This window comes from Panthera onca, chromosome F2, assembly GCF_046562875.1.
Source record: "Panthera onca isolate mPanOnc1 chromosome F2, mPanOnc1 haplotype 2, whole genome shotgun sequence".
Lineage (NCBI taxonomy): Eukaryota > Metazoa > Chordata > Mammalia > Carnivora > Felidae > Panthera > Panthera onca.
This window is the reverse complement of record NC_138356.1, coordinates 70,622,099-70,636,011: the sequence shown is the minus strand read 5'-3', so window position 1 is coordinate 70,636,011 and position 13,913 is coordinate 70,622,099. Positions and strand designations below refer to the sequence as shown.

The following is a 13,913-nucleotide window of genomic DNA, read 5'->3' as shown; positions in this document are numbered from 1 at the left end:
TTAAGAGAAGACCATACTCTGCTTACCCTAAGGCCGTGGCAGGAATAGATGGAATGGGAGAAGTTACCGCCAATATTCAATCAACCACAGAAGTTTCAAAGAATTCATCCCACTTCTCCCATTAATGTCAAGTCTCAAAATGGAGAGCTCATGTTCCCATAAACATCCTTACTTTCCAGATTAAGCTTATGTAACTTCTCTTTTTTTTTAATTTTTAGGGTGAGAGCCCAAGCAGAGGGGAGGGGCAGAGAGAGAGACAGAGAGAGAGAGAGAGAGAGAGAGAGAGAGGGAGAGAGAATCTTAAGCAAGCTCCACACTCAGTGCAGAGTCCGATGCAGGGCTCAATCCCATAACCCTGGGATCATGACCTGAGCCAAAATCAAGAGTGGGACATTCAACCGACTGAGCCACCCAGGCTCCCAAGCTTCCTTAATTTCTTATCCAGCAGGTTTTTAGAACCCTTATCCTCACCCTGACCTGAACACATTGTAGTTTGTTAACATTTCTAGCTAATATTTTTGGTAGATGTGGTCATGTGTCTTCCAGTGTGGATTTGCCCATGCAGGATGGTGCATGCATCTGTTAGAATCTGATGCCTAATAAAACACTCCAAAAGTTAGCTCATGATCCTGTGCGTTGGCAAGACAGTTATTCTGGTCTGGGCTGGGCCTGGTTGAACTCATCTGTGCTTTCTCAAGTGTCTGCAATCAGCTGGCAGATCAGCTGGAGGTTGGTAGGTCTAGGACGGCCTTGGCTATGGTACCTGGAGTCTCTCTCCCATTGTCTACCTTCCTCCAGAAGACTAACTAGGGCCTATTTGCATGTCTGTATCAGGGTCTAAGAGTTCAAGAATGGAGGCTGCATGCTTGAGGAGTAGGTTCAAAATGGCACAGGATCACTTCTGCCGCATTCTATTGGCCAAAGCTAATCAAAGGGTCAACTCAAAAATCAAGAAGCAGGGAAATAGACACAATGGACTCTACCCTTACATGGGAAAAGCTGCAAAGGGCTGTGGCCATTTTCGCAGTCTCCGCTCACACAGGTACTCCGTACTCCATGGCCATGAATGCGTCGCACGTAGCCAGGCTTACTTTGGGTTTTGGCCTGCGCCACGCTGTTGACTTACAGAGTGAAAAGTCAGGTAACAACCTCAGACATTGATTCACGAACATTGTCAAGCAAATTCATACTGCACTTACATTTATGCTGTTGGTCTGAACCAAAGTACAATCCTTCATTATTTCCTTTATCTCCATTGCTACAGCCACCTTTGATCCTTCCATTTCCCTTCTTGTAACAACTCTCTATATCTTTTTAAGGAAATTTCCAAATTCTGAACAACATCTTCAGCTATTTCCTTGCCGTATCTGGTGTAAACAGCAGGTCGTTATCAGGTTAGTTAAAACAACCATTTAAGGACAGCGATGGTCCCATTTGCCAACATTGCTGTATATTTTATGGCAACCATCACAGTACTGGGCAAACGGCTGCCCCTTGGTTACCATATGAAGTCACGCAAGAATGAATCGATACTCAATACAACACAAATCCAATGAGGTAAATCAGTGGCTCTTCAGTTCTTTTCTTTTCCGTAGGGTCTTTTTAAAAAAATTTTTTTAAATATTTTATTTATTTTTGAGAGAGACAAAGCATGGGTGGGGCAGGGACAGAGAGAGAGGGAGACACCAAATCTGAAGCAGGCTCCAGGCTCCAAGCTGTCAGCAAGGAGCCCAACACGGAGCTCGAACCCAAGAACTGGGAGATCATGACCTGGGCAGAAGTCAGATACTTCACCAACTGAGCCACCCAGGCACCCCATAGGAGAGTCTTTTTTAAAAAAGATGAAATATCCTATGAAAATCCAACATGAGAACCAGATAAACATGGGAATCCTTTCATCAGAAGAGGGGACATTCCCGAAGTTCTCCCTACTCAGCTTCTCCATTCCAATTTCCCCTAAGGTATCTAAAGCTTCCATGGATGCCGTGGAACAAAATCTGAAAATCACTTAATGAAACCAATGCTTTTCAAACTTGGACAAAGATGGCCATCAGTAAGAAATGCATTTTACATAGTGACCCAGAACCCACACGCACACACACGCACAGAGGTAACTGAGGCAACTTTCTCGATACCATTTCACCCTGAGTGCAATATACTCTATATTTTCTATCCTACTCATTTCACTTCTGGAATACTGATCACGTGCTAGTAAGTTGTTTTTACAACCCACTGAACAGGTCATGTCCCACCGTTATAAAACTACTGGACGATTTGACGCCTGAAGACTGAAGAAGCCTTGCAGTGTTGAAACTCTACTGGCCTATTGTTCAATAGCTTCCATACCTTCAATGTCCACTGTTGTTCTTGGGGACAAGGAGAAACTAGTTATGGATACCACCAAAAAAGAGCAGAAGTAAAGTTACAGATAACGTTCCCAAGAGTAATAGAGACCATGTGCCCTTGTTAACCCTGATAAAATTAGTAGATTATCTTGTGAGAAGAGTTTACTCCAGAGCTAGAGTACCTCACCTCAATAACCACCTCCTCTGTTGCGTGGGTCTAATAATTAGCATCTACCCTGTAGGGTTGTTAATGGCACCAAACAGGATCGTGTATAATGGACTTAGCAGAGCCAGGAACACAGTAAGTGTTCAGAGTCCCCTAGCACTAATGAGGGAGTAGATGGAGCAGGTGGCTTTTCTCCCCCCAAAGAAGTGGGCTCAACAGTCAAGACAAAAGATGAATTGATCTCTCTCCCAGGTCCCCTCCCATTTTAACAGTCAGGGGAACGGGACTTCAAATTCTTGTTCTGTCACTTAACAGCTGAGGTCTTAACAATGGTCTTGGATGACTTACTTTCTGAACCTCAAGATCTTCTGCTGTGAAATGAGACTGACAAAACCTCTTGGAGAGAGTTGCTGTAAGGATAGTTGAAATAATGAATGTAAAACACCTGGCCCGGTACCTGCTATGCATTAATTCCTCTACAAAAGGAAAGAGACAGAGACAGGAATGGAGAGAGAAACAACTTCAGAACATCTGTCCAAAGAAAGAAAAAGTGCTCTAAAATGCAATTGTTTGCATTTTGAAAATGATTGAAGACCATTCAAGTTGCGTAAGCAACAGCCAACCAGAGCCACATTCCACTGGTTATCTTAGCTACGATTTAGTGCTCCTAGATGCAGAGCCCCACTGAGAAGTTCCAGCAACCTGAAGTCATGATATAAGGCAAGTCCCTCTCATCAGAGAACCTATCATCAATCCATATCTCGACTCTGCTCCCCTTTTCATTGAGCACTTACTATGTAGCAGGGGTTTTAGACTGTCAGCTGTCTTACACACATCATTTTGCCTAATTCTCAGAGCAACCTGATCACATAGCCTTCATTATTTCCACTTCACGGTTGAGAATCCTGATGCCACATAACTAGTAAGAGGCAGAGAAAGAATGTGAACCCAGATCTCGCTGAGTATTAAAGCCTTAGTACTCTGCATCTCCCCAATTCTATACCCATAGATTAATAGATGTAGGCATAAAGATCGCCAGATGTGACATAGAATACCAACCACAGAGCATCTCTGTGTACACATCCCAATAGTAAAGGAGAGCAGTTAAGAACACAGTCCTGGCCTCAAAATTCGTGTTCTATGACTGAATGACTCAAAAGTTCAAGAGAGAGAATCAGATGGATGCATGACATAATATAAATTTTCTGTGAATGCACACAGACACAACACACAAGCACACACACACACACACACACACACACACACACACACACACACCATCGACTCAGTGCTGAAAGATACCTTAGAGAACATTTAATTCAGCTCCCTTCTTTGCAGATGAGAAAGCCAAACGGGGTAGAGGTGAATGCACCAGGGGTTTCATGCCTGGGGTCCCACAGGGAAGGGAAGACAGTCTCTATTAGAACCAAGGGACTCAGACACCCAGTCCTATGCTCTTTCCACCTCACCCCACCTCTCTCTATAAATGTTCCCAAGTTTTCAAACGGTTACTCCCCAAATCGAAGGAAATGGCTGTCTCAGATAAGGCAGATTCCTACAGAGGAAGAATGTCCACCTCACTCTGAGATTTTCCCCTATCTGCTCATTCACAGAGGTCACAAGAAGGGCAGGAGAATGCTCCCATGACGTGACTCCTGGGTCTTCATTCCTAAGAATGCAGGAAGGTTTAAATAAATCAGACTGCAGGCAAGAATTCAGACAGGCTCCCCCACATGTTCTGTGTTTTTTTCCCTAGTGGATCCCATCAGCTGTCCTGTTGCTAAGAGACCAGAGTGGGTGGGAAAGGCCAATAGTCCTATTTTTCAAACTTATCTGCAAAACCGGTTGTGCCTTTGCTCCCTCCAGGGGTTCAGCTTTCTCAAGAACAGGATATTACAACCAGGCAGATGGAGAGAGTGAGAGTACATTTTTTCGAGAAATGGACTGAGCTTTTCCTGGACATTCAGTGTCATCCAGCAGAGTCCTGGGAGCTGCCCATTATGAGTCTGATGCAATGTTTGGGAAAGAGCCTCGGCGTACACATGACTCAACGAAATATTATGATTTGTAGTCCTATCTGTTGGGAAGTTGCACTTATCAGCACCAACAAGTGCTGAGGGTCAGTAGGAGTGCTGGGCTGAGTTCGTCATTGGAGAATTAAAAAAGAATAAAAAAAAAAAACCAACAAGCAGGGGTTGTGGGGAGGTGAGGATTTGAATCACTCTGGGACTTTCCTTTTCGGTTGCATTCCAATTGGACAGACCTAAACCTGGCAGAGTCATTCCATTGCTCAATGTCAAAAACATTCGCCTGGAATGCAGGACATGTGAACTTGGACACCCCCTGCAGCTTCCCTGTGTGGCCCAGCATGCTGCATCTACTCGAAACATATCCGTCATGGGAGCAGAAGCAGAGCCCAGGCTGGGGTTAGCAGGGAGGTGGCCCAATTTCACATAAAGGAAGGTGGGGATAAAAAAAGGTGAGCTCTGGACAGCATTCCTCCCTCAAGGTCTTTGTACTGGCTCACAATATACTCTGATGAGCCAAGCAGAGATGGAAAATGAGCCCTTGGGAAAAGGCTGGTGATTTTTTTTTTTTTTTTTTTTGCCTGTAGAAGAAAGCAAGAATGTGAATTAACTTCCTCCTTTTCTGGGTTTGTACTTGGCAGTTTAAGGCGGTGGGGGGGGGGGGGGGAACCTGCTATAATCACGGTATTTCCAAAGAACTCTAAGAGACATATACATGGACATCTGATTCCCTATTCTGTCCCCTGCCCAGAGACTCCTCCCACTTGACTTACTCAAGGCAGCAATCCTTGCCACTCTAGTATAAATGAAGACATAACCCAGCATACCCAGAAAGCCCACTTAGACCTCGCAGCATGCTCCAAAGCTCGGTGTCCCAGCCAGCAAAGAACTAATGGTTGGTGCAGCATTCTGAGTTACCATATACAAATCACGTCACCCCCTCTCTACCTCCAAGTTCAGGAGAGAAAAAAGAAAGGCATCACAGGGGATGTGCCATCAACAGTGGAGAATAATGGAGTTGAGTGCCAAACACTGTGTGTGAGGATCAGGGATACACAGGTTCTAGAAAATAAAAACACCTAAACTAAACCAAACATTTACTGTAAACTAGAAATTTGGTGGCTTTTTCCTATTTAATTCTCACCAAAAAACACAACAAAATGTCTGCAATCCCTTTTCAGATTTACTGCTCTGTAGGATACACTGGTCAAAATAGTCTTGAAAGTCCCTCCTGCACCAAAGGGGAAAACTTGCTGCTGAAAGCGATGATTACTCAGGCCAGCTGTCACAGATGATGCAATCTCTCACATAGGACAGCAATTAGCTGAAATAATCCCAAACCACCATTGCCCTTAATTCCTGATTGCCCGTCTGGGTTTGCAGTTTTGTCGACCAAGAAGACTCTTGAAGTGACAAGTGAAAGGGCTATTCAAAGAAGATTCTAGAATGAGGGCAAGTGTGTCTTTTTGGAAGACTGACAGGTGGGTGAGAGACCACTCAGCCGAGGTGAGTGAGACTAAAGGTAGGGTGTTCAGAATTCAGCTTATTGCCTTTTCATCTCTGGAGCTAGGGAGGAGGACGTGAGGTGGGAGGGGGTTAAGGGCGAGACACTGACGTCAGGGCAGATCTCATTGCTGTTCTGATTGAGAGCTGACTGTGACACAGGCGTCTTATTTACGGAAGCATCAGAATGTAACAGTTTGGACATCGACCACCTTGTTCTTCTCCAGCAGTCTGATAAAACTTCTTGTCTCCTCATGGCACAAAAGGGCTGACAGCTTTCAAGTGGTGGCATTCAAAGCCACGATTATGACTTCTATAAAGGCATTCATAAGCTATCCATCACAAGACAGGGTGTGGTCACACTGACATATTGTCAATAGATAAAACAATGAGTCACGTTCATATCTAGATTAGTATTCCGAGAAGACAGTGAAAGAAGTGTGTCAAATTCTCCCTTGCACTGTCCAGAGCTTAAAGAATAATGCCAGCCTCACCGTAGATGCCCCTGAAGTAGAAAGATGCTTTGTCATGGGTTGAAGATAGTAACGATCACTGCCAAGTTAAACTTTAACACTGTTTACTGGGCCTTTAGGAAAATTGCCAAAAGAAAATTGTCAGCATTACATCCCTAGCATGCAGCACAGTGCAAAGCAAATAGTAGCTGTTGAGTAAATCATTGCTGAGTCAATCAGCGCTCAAAGCAACTCAAGTTTGACAGAGTGAAAAGAGATCCTTCTCTAAAGATGTTTGGGATTTTTGTCTATGGAAGACAACTTGTACTGGTCAGTTCATCTGGGCCATGACTTTCACCCCCAACAAACTTGCCCCCTGGTCCCGTATCACCCATGTTGGTCAACACTGCTTCCCCTCTATGAAATGCCCTTCTACCACATTTGCCTGGTACATTCTATCCCTCACTTGAAAATCTCTTCAAATACCTACCGTGCTGAAAGCCTGGCCCTGCCGCAGGTCTACAGACAACTGGTCACTTCCTCTTTTGTGCCACACGACGTACAGTACATAGCACAGAGCCTAGCAAGTAGTATCACCTGAAAACATTTTGACTGATGAGCAAATGAATACATTTAAGGTCATCAGAATACAGACAGTGGGAGCAAATCAGTGTAGCAGTAGCAGCGAGGTCCCCACCAAGTCTAAGGCTTGGTGCCCTGCCTTTAGTGACAAGCACATTGCACAGCAAATGGCTTGGGAGAGTGGGGCTGGGGAAGAAGCTATAAAACGGGAATCCATGTAACCTTTGTTGTACTCCAACATTCCCAAGAGTGTTTCGACTGACCCCAATTAAGAACGGTGTATAAAACTGAGCAGCCATAAAGAGCATGGGTACCAACGTTACCCCCTAAATAGAAGCCATTTCACCGTGTGGGGTCCAGTACCATCTCTGAAGGACTTTCATCTCCTCTCAAAAGAAAACAAGAAAAGCGGAAGCAGCTGTCCTTCCTCCTCTGGGGATGGCATATGTGCTAAAATAATGTTGGTCATCTCCACAAGTACCTTTGACTCATGCAATTGGTCATCCAGACACATATTTCCGCCTAGGCCTGTCTTGTTTCCTCTTGGAAGAGGAAGGATCATTCTGGCCAAAGGGACCGAGTCCTTCAGGAGATGGTTGGTCCTCCAAAGCAGCAGCCCAAGATCTGCAGCTAGAAGCTTGGGCCATGTGGAACTACAGAAGGGTCAAGAGGCTCCCCAGCCATTTCCAAACCAATTAAGCATCTAGGCTCCTCAACATCCACCCTGGACAGCAAAGCTAGAGGGAAACAACAAACATGGAGGAGCCCATCCTTCTGTCCTCCTGAGCCAACCTTTTATTTTCCTCACGAAAGCTTCATGAACATTCAAGTCACAAAACATTCGTAGCATTGGCGAGGAAGTCTGTGTTTGAGTATGTTTCAGATCTCTAGTAAAAAAATAAAATAAAATAAAAACATCGAGAAAGGTGCACACACACTTTTCACAGTGGTCATCTCTGGAGACGTGAACGGGATTGCACGGCAATTAAAAGGAATGTTTACTATGTTCTCTATATGCTTCTGAATAGTTTGATTCTTTTTTTTTTTCACCACAAACACACATTGATTATAAAATTTAAAAGATAAAATAAGTGTGTCAAAATGAGGATAAAGGGTGTATTTGGACCACTCTGGCCTCAAGAGCTCTCTTTCTTCCTCAGCAGCACTAAGAAGCTGTACTGTGTGATTTCCCCGCTCCAACCATGGAGCCTCTGGGGACTCAGATTCTCCCATCCTTCCACATTTACTGATGAGTCAATGGGGAACGGAAGGTTTCCAGAGAAGAGGTACCACCACTAAAATTGGTCGCAGAACCAGTGGAGCCTGTCACTTGCATGATCTCACATTGATCCTCTTGCAACGTCCACAAAATAAGCACCACTGGCTACATTTTGAGGATGAGAAAATGAAGTTCAGAGGGCTGAATCACGTGCTCAGGGCCACACAGCCCATGAGTGACAAAGCAGGAGTCACAACTCAAATCTGCCAGGCACCCAAGCTCCTGCTTTTAAAGGTGTGTCGCACACTCAGTTCCAATGACCACTGTGTCCGGGGAGCTCTGCCAATGACACCTCCCTAGACCCGTCCTGGCCTCTCCACTTACACTCTCACATCAGGAGAGGTTGCTCTTTCCGGCTGAGTTGAAAAGGAAAATGCAAAGCTCATGCATTTTACTCCCCCTTGGGCTCTCCAGTGTGTGTAGGTGTGATCAGCAACTTCTCACTACCAAATTACAAGGCTTATTCTTGGACTTCCTCATAGTTAATGGTTTGATTTGAATGCTCAGGCTTCTCATCCACCTGTCAGCTCCATAATAAGTTCACTCAAGTCCAAAAACAAAAAAGAGAGAGAGCAATAAAGCACAAGTAGAGGATGGAGACACGACCAGTATGAAAATGTCTGGGGATTTTAGTCAGAGTGGGTCCAGAATGAGTCAGCAGGGAGATGTGGATGGCAGGACAGATTTGAACTTCAGCACCCTTGAAGGGGTTCAGGTGCTGAGAATGGGGAAAGTCATTGCCCCCTTTCATGTAGGACTGAAGGCAGGTTCCTCGTCTCCCTGGACATAGTTCCCTCCTTTGTAGAGCGGAGATCATGATAGAGAATATGCAAGTCAATTGCTTAGCAGAGTGCTGGCACCCATTAAACATTCCAGAAATAAAACCAGTCTCATCATGTCCTCAGCAACAATAAGACGAGGCACTGTTAGTCTCCTTACTTTACAAATTATGAAACCAAGGTGACAAAGCTCTCGAGTGGCAGAAAATAGACCAACGCCAGGTTGGCCTGATTCTGAAGTCCATTTTCATAACCACTAAGCTATACTTCCTCCCTCAATAGAAAATTTAGAACAAGAAGAAAATCCCCCATAACCTCATGACCCAGAGATAAGCACTTTTACCCTTTTAAATACTTTCAGATTTTCTTTCATACAGAGATGAATACTGTTGTTCAAAATTGGGGATCGTGCATTGCATTCTACATTTACTTTTTACATTTGTCCAGACACCGTAACCACTTTCCTGAATCAATAAACGTTTGTTCCTCTAGCTGTTCTTTGTGGCCACTTAGTGTTTGTTCATATGGACTACGGACATGCTGTATCCCTACCATTTAATCCCCTATCGTTGAATATTTAAGTGGTTACATTAAGATGTTTTTAACTTTTTTTATTATTGAGGTAGAGCTGACATACAATGTTATATTAGTTTCAGGTGTGCAACATAGCGATGGGGCAACTCTGTATGTTATATGGTCCTCTCATTGTCACCCTACAATGTTATTACAATATTACTGACTATACTCTGTATGTTATACTTTTCATGACTTATTTATTTTGTAACTGGAAGTTTGAACCTCTTAATCCTCTTCTCCAAATTTCTCACAAACGCAATCAATGCTGTCGGAAGTATCCTCACTGCAGTGTCTTTGTCTCAGCCTTTACCTAAGGAGGTGCAGAAGCAGTGGGTCTTGTTCTAGACTAGCAGTTGGGTGAATAATGAGACTTCAAGCCTTGTTCCATGAGAAAGGTGTGGAGGGACTGACTGAAATTGTCCTCCCCAGAGAAGCGAGGCTCTAGAAGCAGGAATAGGGACAGGACAGATGCCCTCAGTGGCTGGGGAGAAGCCTGTAGCATAGGAACAGAACTGCCTCCAACGGTCCTGAGCTGGTATGACCGAAGGACGGCAGACTTCTGCCGAATGTGCAAAAGTACTTTCCCACGGACTCAACTGTCAAAGGATGTGTTAATTAACCTGCCTCAAGAAATGGTTAAGTTCCCCACCAGGTAGGAAGCTCAACGTGGGAGCCTACTGAAAAGCAAGCACTTTACAAACATCACCTCATTTAATTCACAGAACACTACTAAGGGATGGGGTCCAAAGAGATACACTAACTTACCTCAGTTCACACAGCTGGTAAGTTCTGGAAATTGAGACCCAGGTCTTTCGGATAACAAAACCCTTACATCCAGGTATAGTAATGAAAAGCATGAGTTTAGAGGAAACCAGACTTGGGCTCAAGAATATTCTTTCACCTGCTGGCTGTGTGACCTTGGGCTAGTGACTCAACCACTCCGAACCACAGGCAGGATAATAACTGCATCCACTTCTGAGCATGCTCATGAACATCAAAGGAACCAACTCCTGTAAAATGCTCAGCACAGAGCCCAGCACAGATTGTGCTCAATAAATGGTGAGCACCTGCTGAAAGAAAGGTCTAGAAGAAACACATCAAAGTTTTCAGACTTTGCTTCAGAACATATTAGTTCTTCTCTAAAATGAGCCCACCGAAGTTTACCCAAGACCTTTGGGCACCCCAGCTCCCAGAGACAAAGTGTGGAACACTGACTGACTCACACACTCCATTCAATCATTCATTCATTGCTGGGCCCTAGACTAGGTGCCATGGCTATGATTGAGCAAGAACGTGGTGGCGGCTGGCCTAACGGAGCTTCCAGCTTCTGGGAGGAGACAGATCCTAATACATGATGATAATTAAGGGTGAAAAGTCCATAACAGAGGAGAAAAGCAAGATGTGATGGGAGCACCTTACAGGGGAGTCAGGGTAAGCTTCATAAACTGGTGGCATCTACAGAAAGCTGAGCCCTACAGAAAGAGGAGGTGGTAACAGAGAACAAGGTCCTGGGTGAGCAGAATTACTTAGGAGTTAAGAAGGAGGGGGTGAGAGGTCATGGTGAGTCCAGAAAATTCAGCAGGAGCCCTGGTAGAACAATGGGACTTTACCTTGAGGGCTATGTGGACCCATAGTGCAGGGTTTAAGCCAACAAGTAATATGAAGACATTGGCATTCAGAGAGGTCGCTGGGCACATGAGTGGACTAAGGGGGAGCAAGCCTGGAGGCGGAGGCCTCTGGGACACGGTGGTAGCCCCAACAAGAGAATGGCAATGGGACACAGAGAGTGGACAGAGCCACAAAAATCAGGAGCCACACCTGCCAAGTCCACCCACACTGGAAGCAGCCCCAGGACACCCGGATGAATTGGGTTCTCTTTCCAGATACTGGGTGGAGCTTGACATGGTAGCTGCCCCTAAGATATTAAAAAGCCAAGCCAAGGGGTGCCTGCATGGTTTAGTCATTAAGTGTCAAATGCTTGATTTCCGCTCAGGTCTTGATATCTTGGTCATGAGTTGGAGCCCCCCTGCACTGGGCATGAGGCCCACAAAAAGAAAAAGAAAGAAGAAAGAAAGAAAGAAAGAAAGAAAGAAAGAAAGAAAGAAAGAAAATTGAAAAGCCAAGCCAAGAAAGATTCTGGTGTCAGAACCCTGTATCCTTCTTCTTTGATTCCACAAGCTCAAGTCATAGCAATCCAGAAGACTCTCTTGGTAAGCAGAGCAGAATTTTTCTAATTTCTGGCCCCAAAGGTATCCCTCTGCAGAGCTTCAGCCTTAAGCCAGTGCAGGGAATGAAGAGGGAGGGAGAGCTGGGAGGACCAGGAAAACCAGTTCTTAATAATAATGGGTCGGCTCCTCATAATAATAGCTTCTGGTTTACAGAGCACTTTCACAGACATTATCTCATTTGATTCTCACAGTGAATGGGGAGTGGAGGGAGGAGGGACACGAGGCAATTAGCATCAGTCCCACCCTTTCAAATATGGATGCTTGTGGCTCAAAGAAGTGAAGTGATTTGCCCAAGATTACAAAACCCATGAGTGGTTTTATGACTCTCACTTCAGTGCCTCAGCTCCCTCCCTTAGAGCTAATTTTTTGGGAGTGAGAGTTGTTCTAGGAAGAAGGATGGCATATGTATGCCATTAACTCTTTTTTTTTTTTTTTTTTTTTTTAATTTTTTTTTTTTCAACGTTTTTTATTTATTTTTGGGACAGAGGGAGACAGAGCATGAACGGGGGAGGGGCAGAGAGAGAGGGAGACACAGAATCGGAAACAGGCTCCAGGCTCCGAGCCATCAGCCCAGAGCCTGACGCGGGGCTCGAACTCACGGACCGCGAGATCGTGACCTGGCTGAAGTCGGACGCTTAACCGACTGCGCCACCCAGGCGCCCCCATTAACTCTTAACAACAGGAAGTTCAAGTCTAACAGAGAATCGCTGGGCTGATGAGGTCCAAACAGGACACCTTCGAGTGCTGTGGGCACAGGGTATGGGCAAAAGGAGAACAGACTCTAAGTGTTGCTGGGAGCGAGCTGGATGTACAAGAGGCAGGAAAATGCTAGTGCATGGTTGTGCCTGAGGGGACTGCTAGAATGAGGACCTGGGGGGGAAAGAAGGGAGAGTAGGAACTTCGCACAAGAGTCAAGGGCTGCTAGATGGATGAGTCCTTCAGCAGAGGCCAACAGCCCATCTAGATGTCAGGAAACGAGCAAATTCCACAAACAGCTTCATCAACTCTGAGTAGGGCATTCGGGTAAAAGGTCCTTGCTGTGGTGCCTGTTCATGTCAGCACAGAGTTGATACGAAGAAAGACCCGAGTCTCTGTGTCAGGACAGACATCTCAGTGAAATCCACCAAGCAGAAACCAGCTCTTGTGGGCTTGTGGTATGGGGTCTGGCAGCTGACCAGGAAGCTGTGAATGGTTCCTATTTCCAAAGTAGTTGAGCTGAGTCCCTCCCACCCCAGAGAACCACAGAAAGGAATTTCGCAGGGATGGTCCATACCTGGCAACCAGGAAGGAAAGAGGGAATGATTTCCCAGGATCCTGTTGGAGACCCACATCAAAATGGCTCTGTCATCTCTATCCTGAAGTGGGGAGAATCAGAGCATATGAGCCTCAAACCACAGGCACGGTTGGTACTTCCTGCATACCCGCTGTACCCGAAATCCTATGCAGAGCCCTTTATGCTTGACCCCATTCAGTCCTTACAACAGCCTCGCATTATGTTGAGGAAACGGAAGCCCAGAGTGTATAAGCACTCTATCCAAGTTCACCTAGCAAATGAACTGCAGAACAGATTTGTCAAGAAGTCTGGAAGCTCAGACCTCATGTTCTTTCCACTCCCCACAAAGCTTGTGAGTTTGAGTGCTTGAAATAGCATGGCAGGGGTATGAGAGGAAGGGGGCATGGAAGCAGGATGGAAATTGTGTCTTAAGCCACCACCCTGACTCACTCCCTTAATAAGCATCTAATGACAGCTGAAGTGTCTGCCTTGGGGGGAGTGGGGGTTTCTAGAATAGTACTTTGGAGAAAAATCCCGACTGGCAGTGACTGAGGCATGAATCAGCACGGCAAGTTCCAGGTCAAAGAGGAAGCCTTAAGGAGCAGCAGCCCCAAATGCAAGAGGAAGAGTTCAGTGTCATCTGAGAAATCTGGGACCCACAGGGGCTACATTGTGTCTTTCTGCTTCCAACTTCAGCCTTGTA

General features: G+C 45.4%; 1 long non-coding RNA gene across 27 annotated transcripts in view; it reads right to left on the bottom strand.

Moving 5' to 3' along the window:
• Positions 1-13,913, bottom strand: part of LOC132664522 (uncharacterized) — a 368,888-nt gene that overhangs the window by 45,392 nt on the left and 309,583 nt on the right. Inside the window, exons 14-15 of one of the 27 annotated variants that reach the window (XR_014136575.1) lie at positions 10,475-10,776; positions 6,984-7,090 (exon numbers count right to left, since the gene is read on the bottom strand). The exons of the other annotated variants lie outside the window; for them this stretch is intronic. This is a non-coding gene — a long non-coding RNA (uncharacterized LOC132664522). The remainder of the gene's footprint in view (positions 1-6,983; positions 7,091-10,474; positions 10,777-13,913) is intronic. 27 annotated transcript variants of the gene reach the window in all.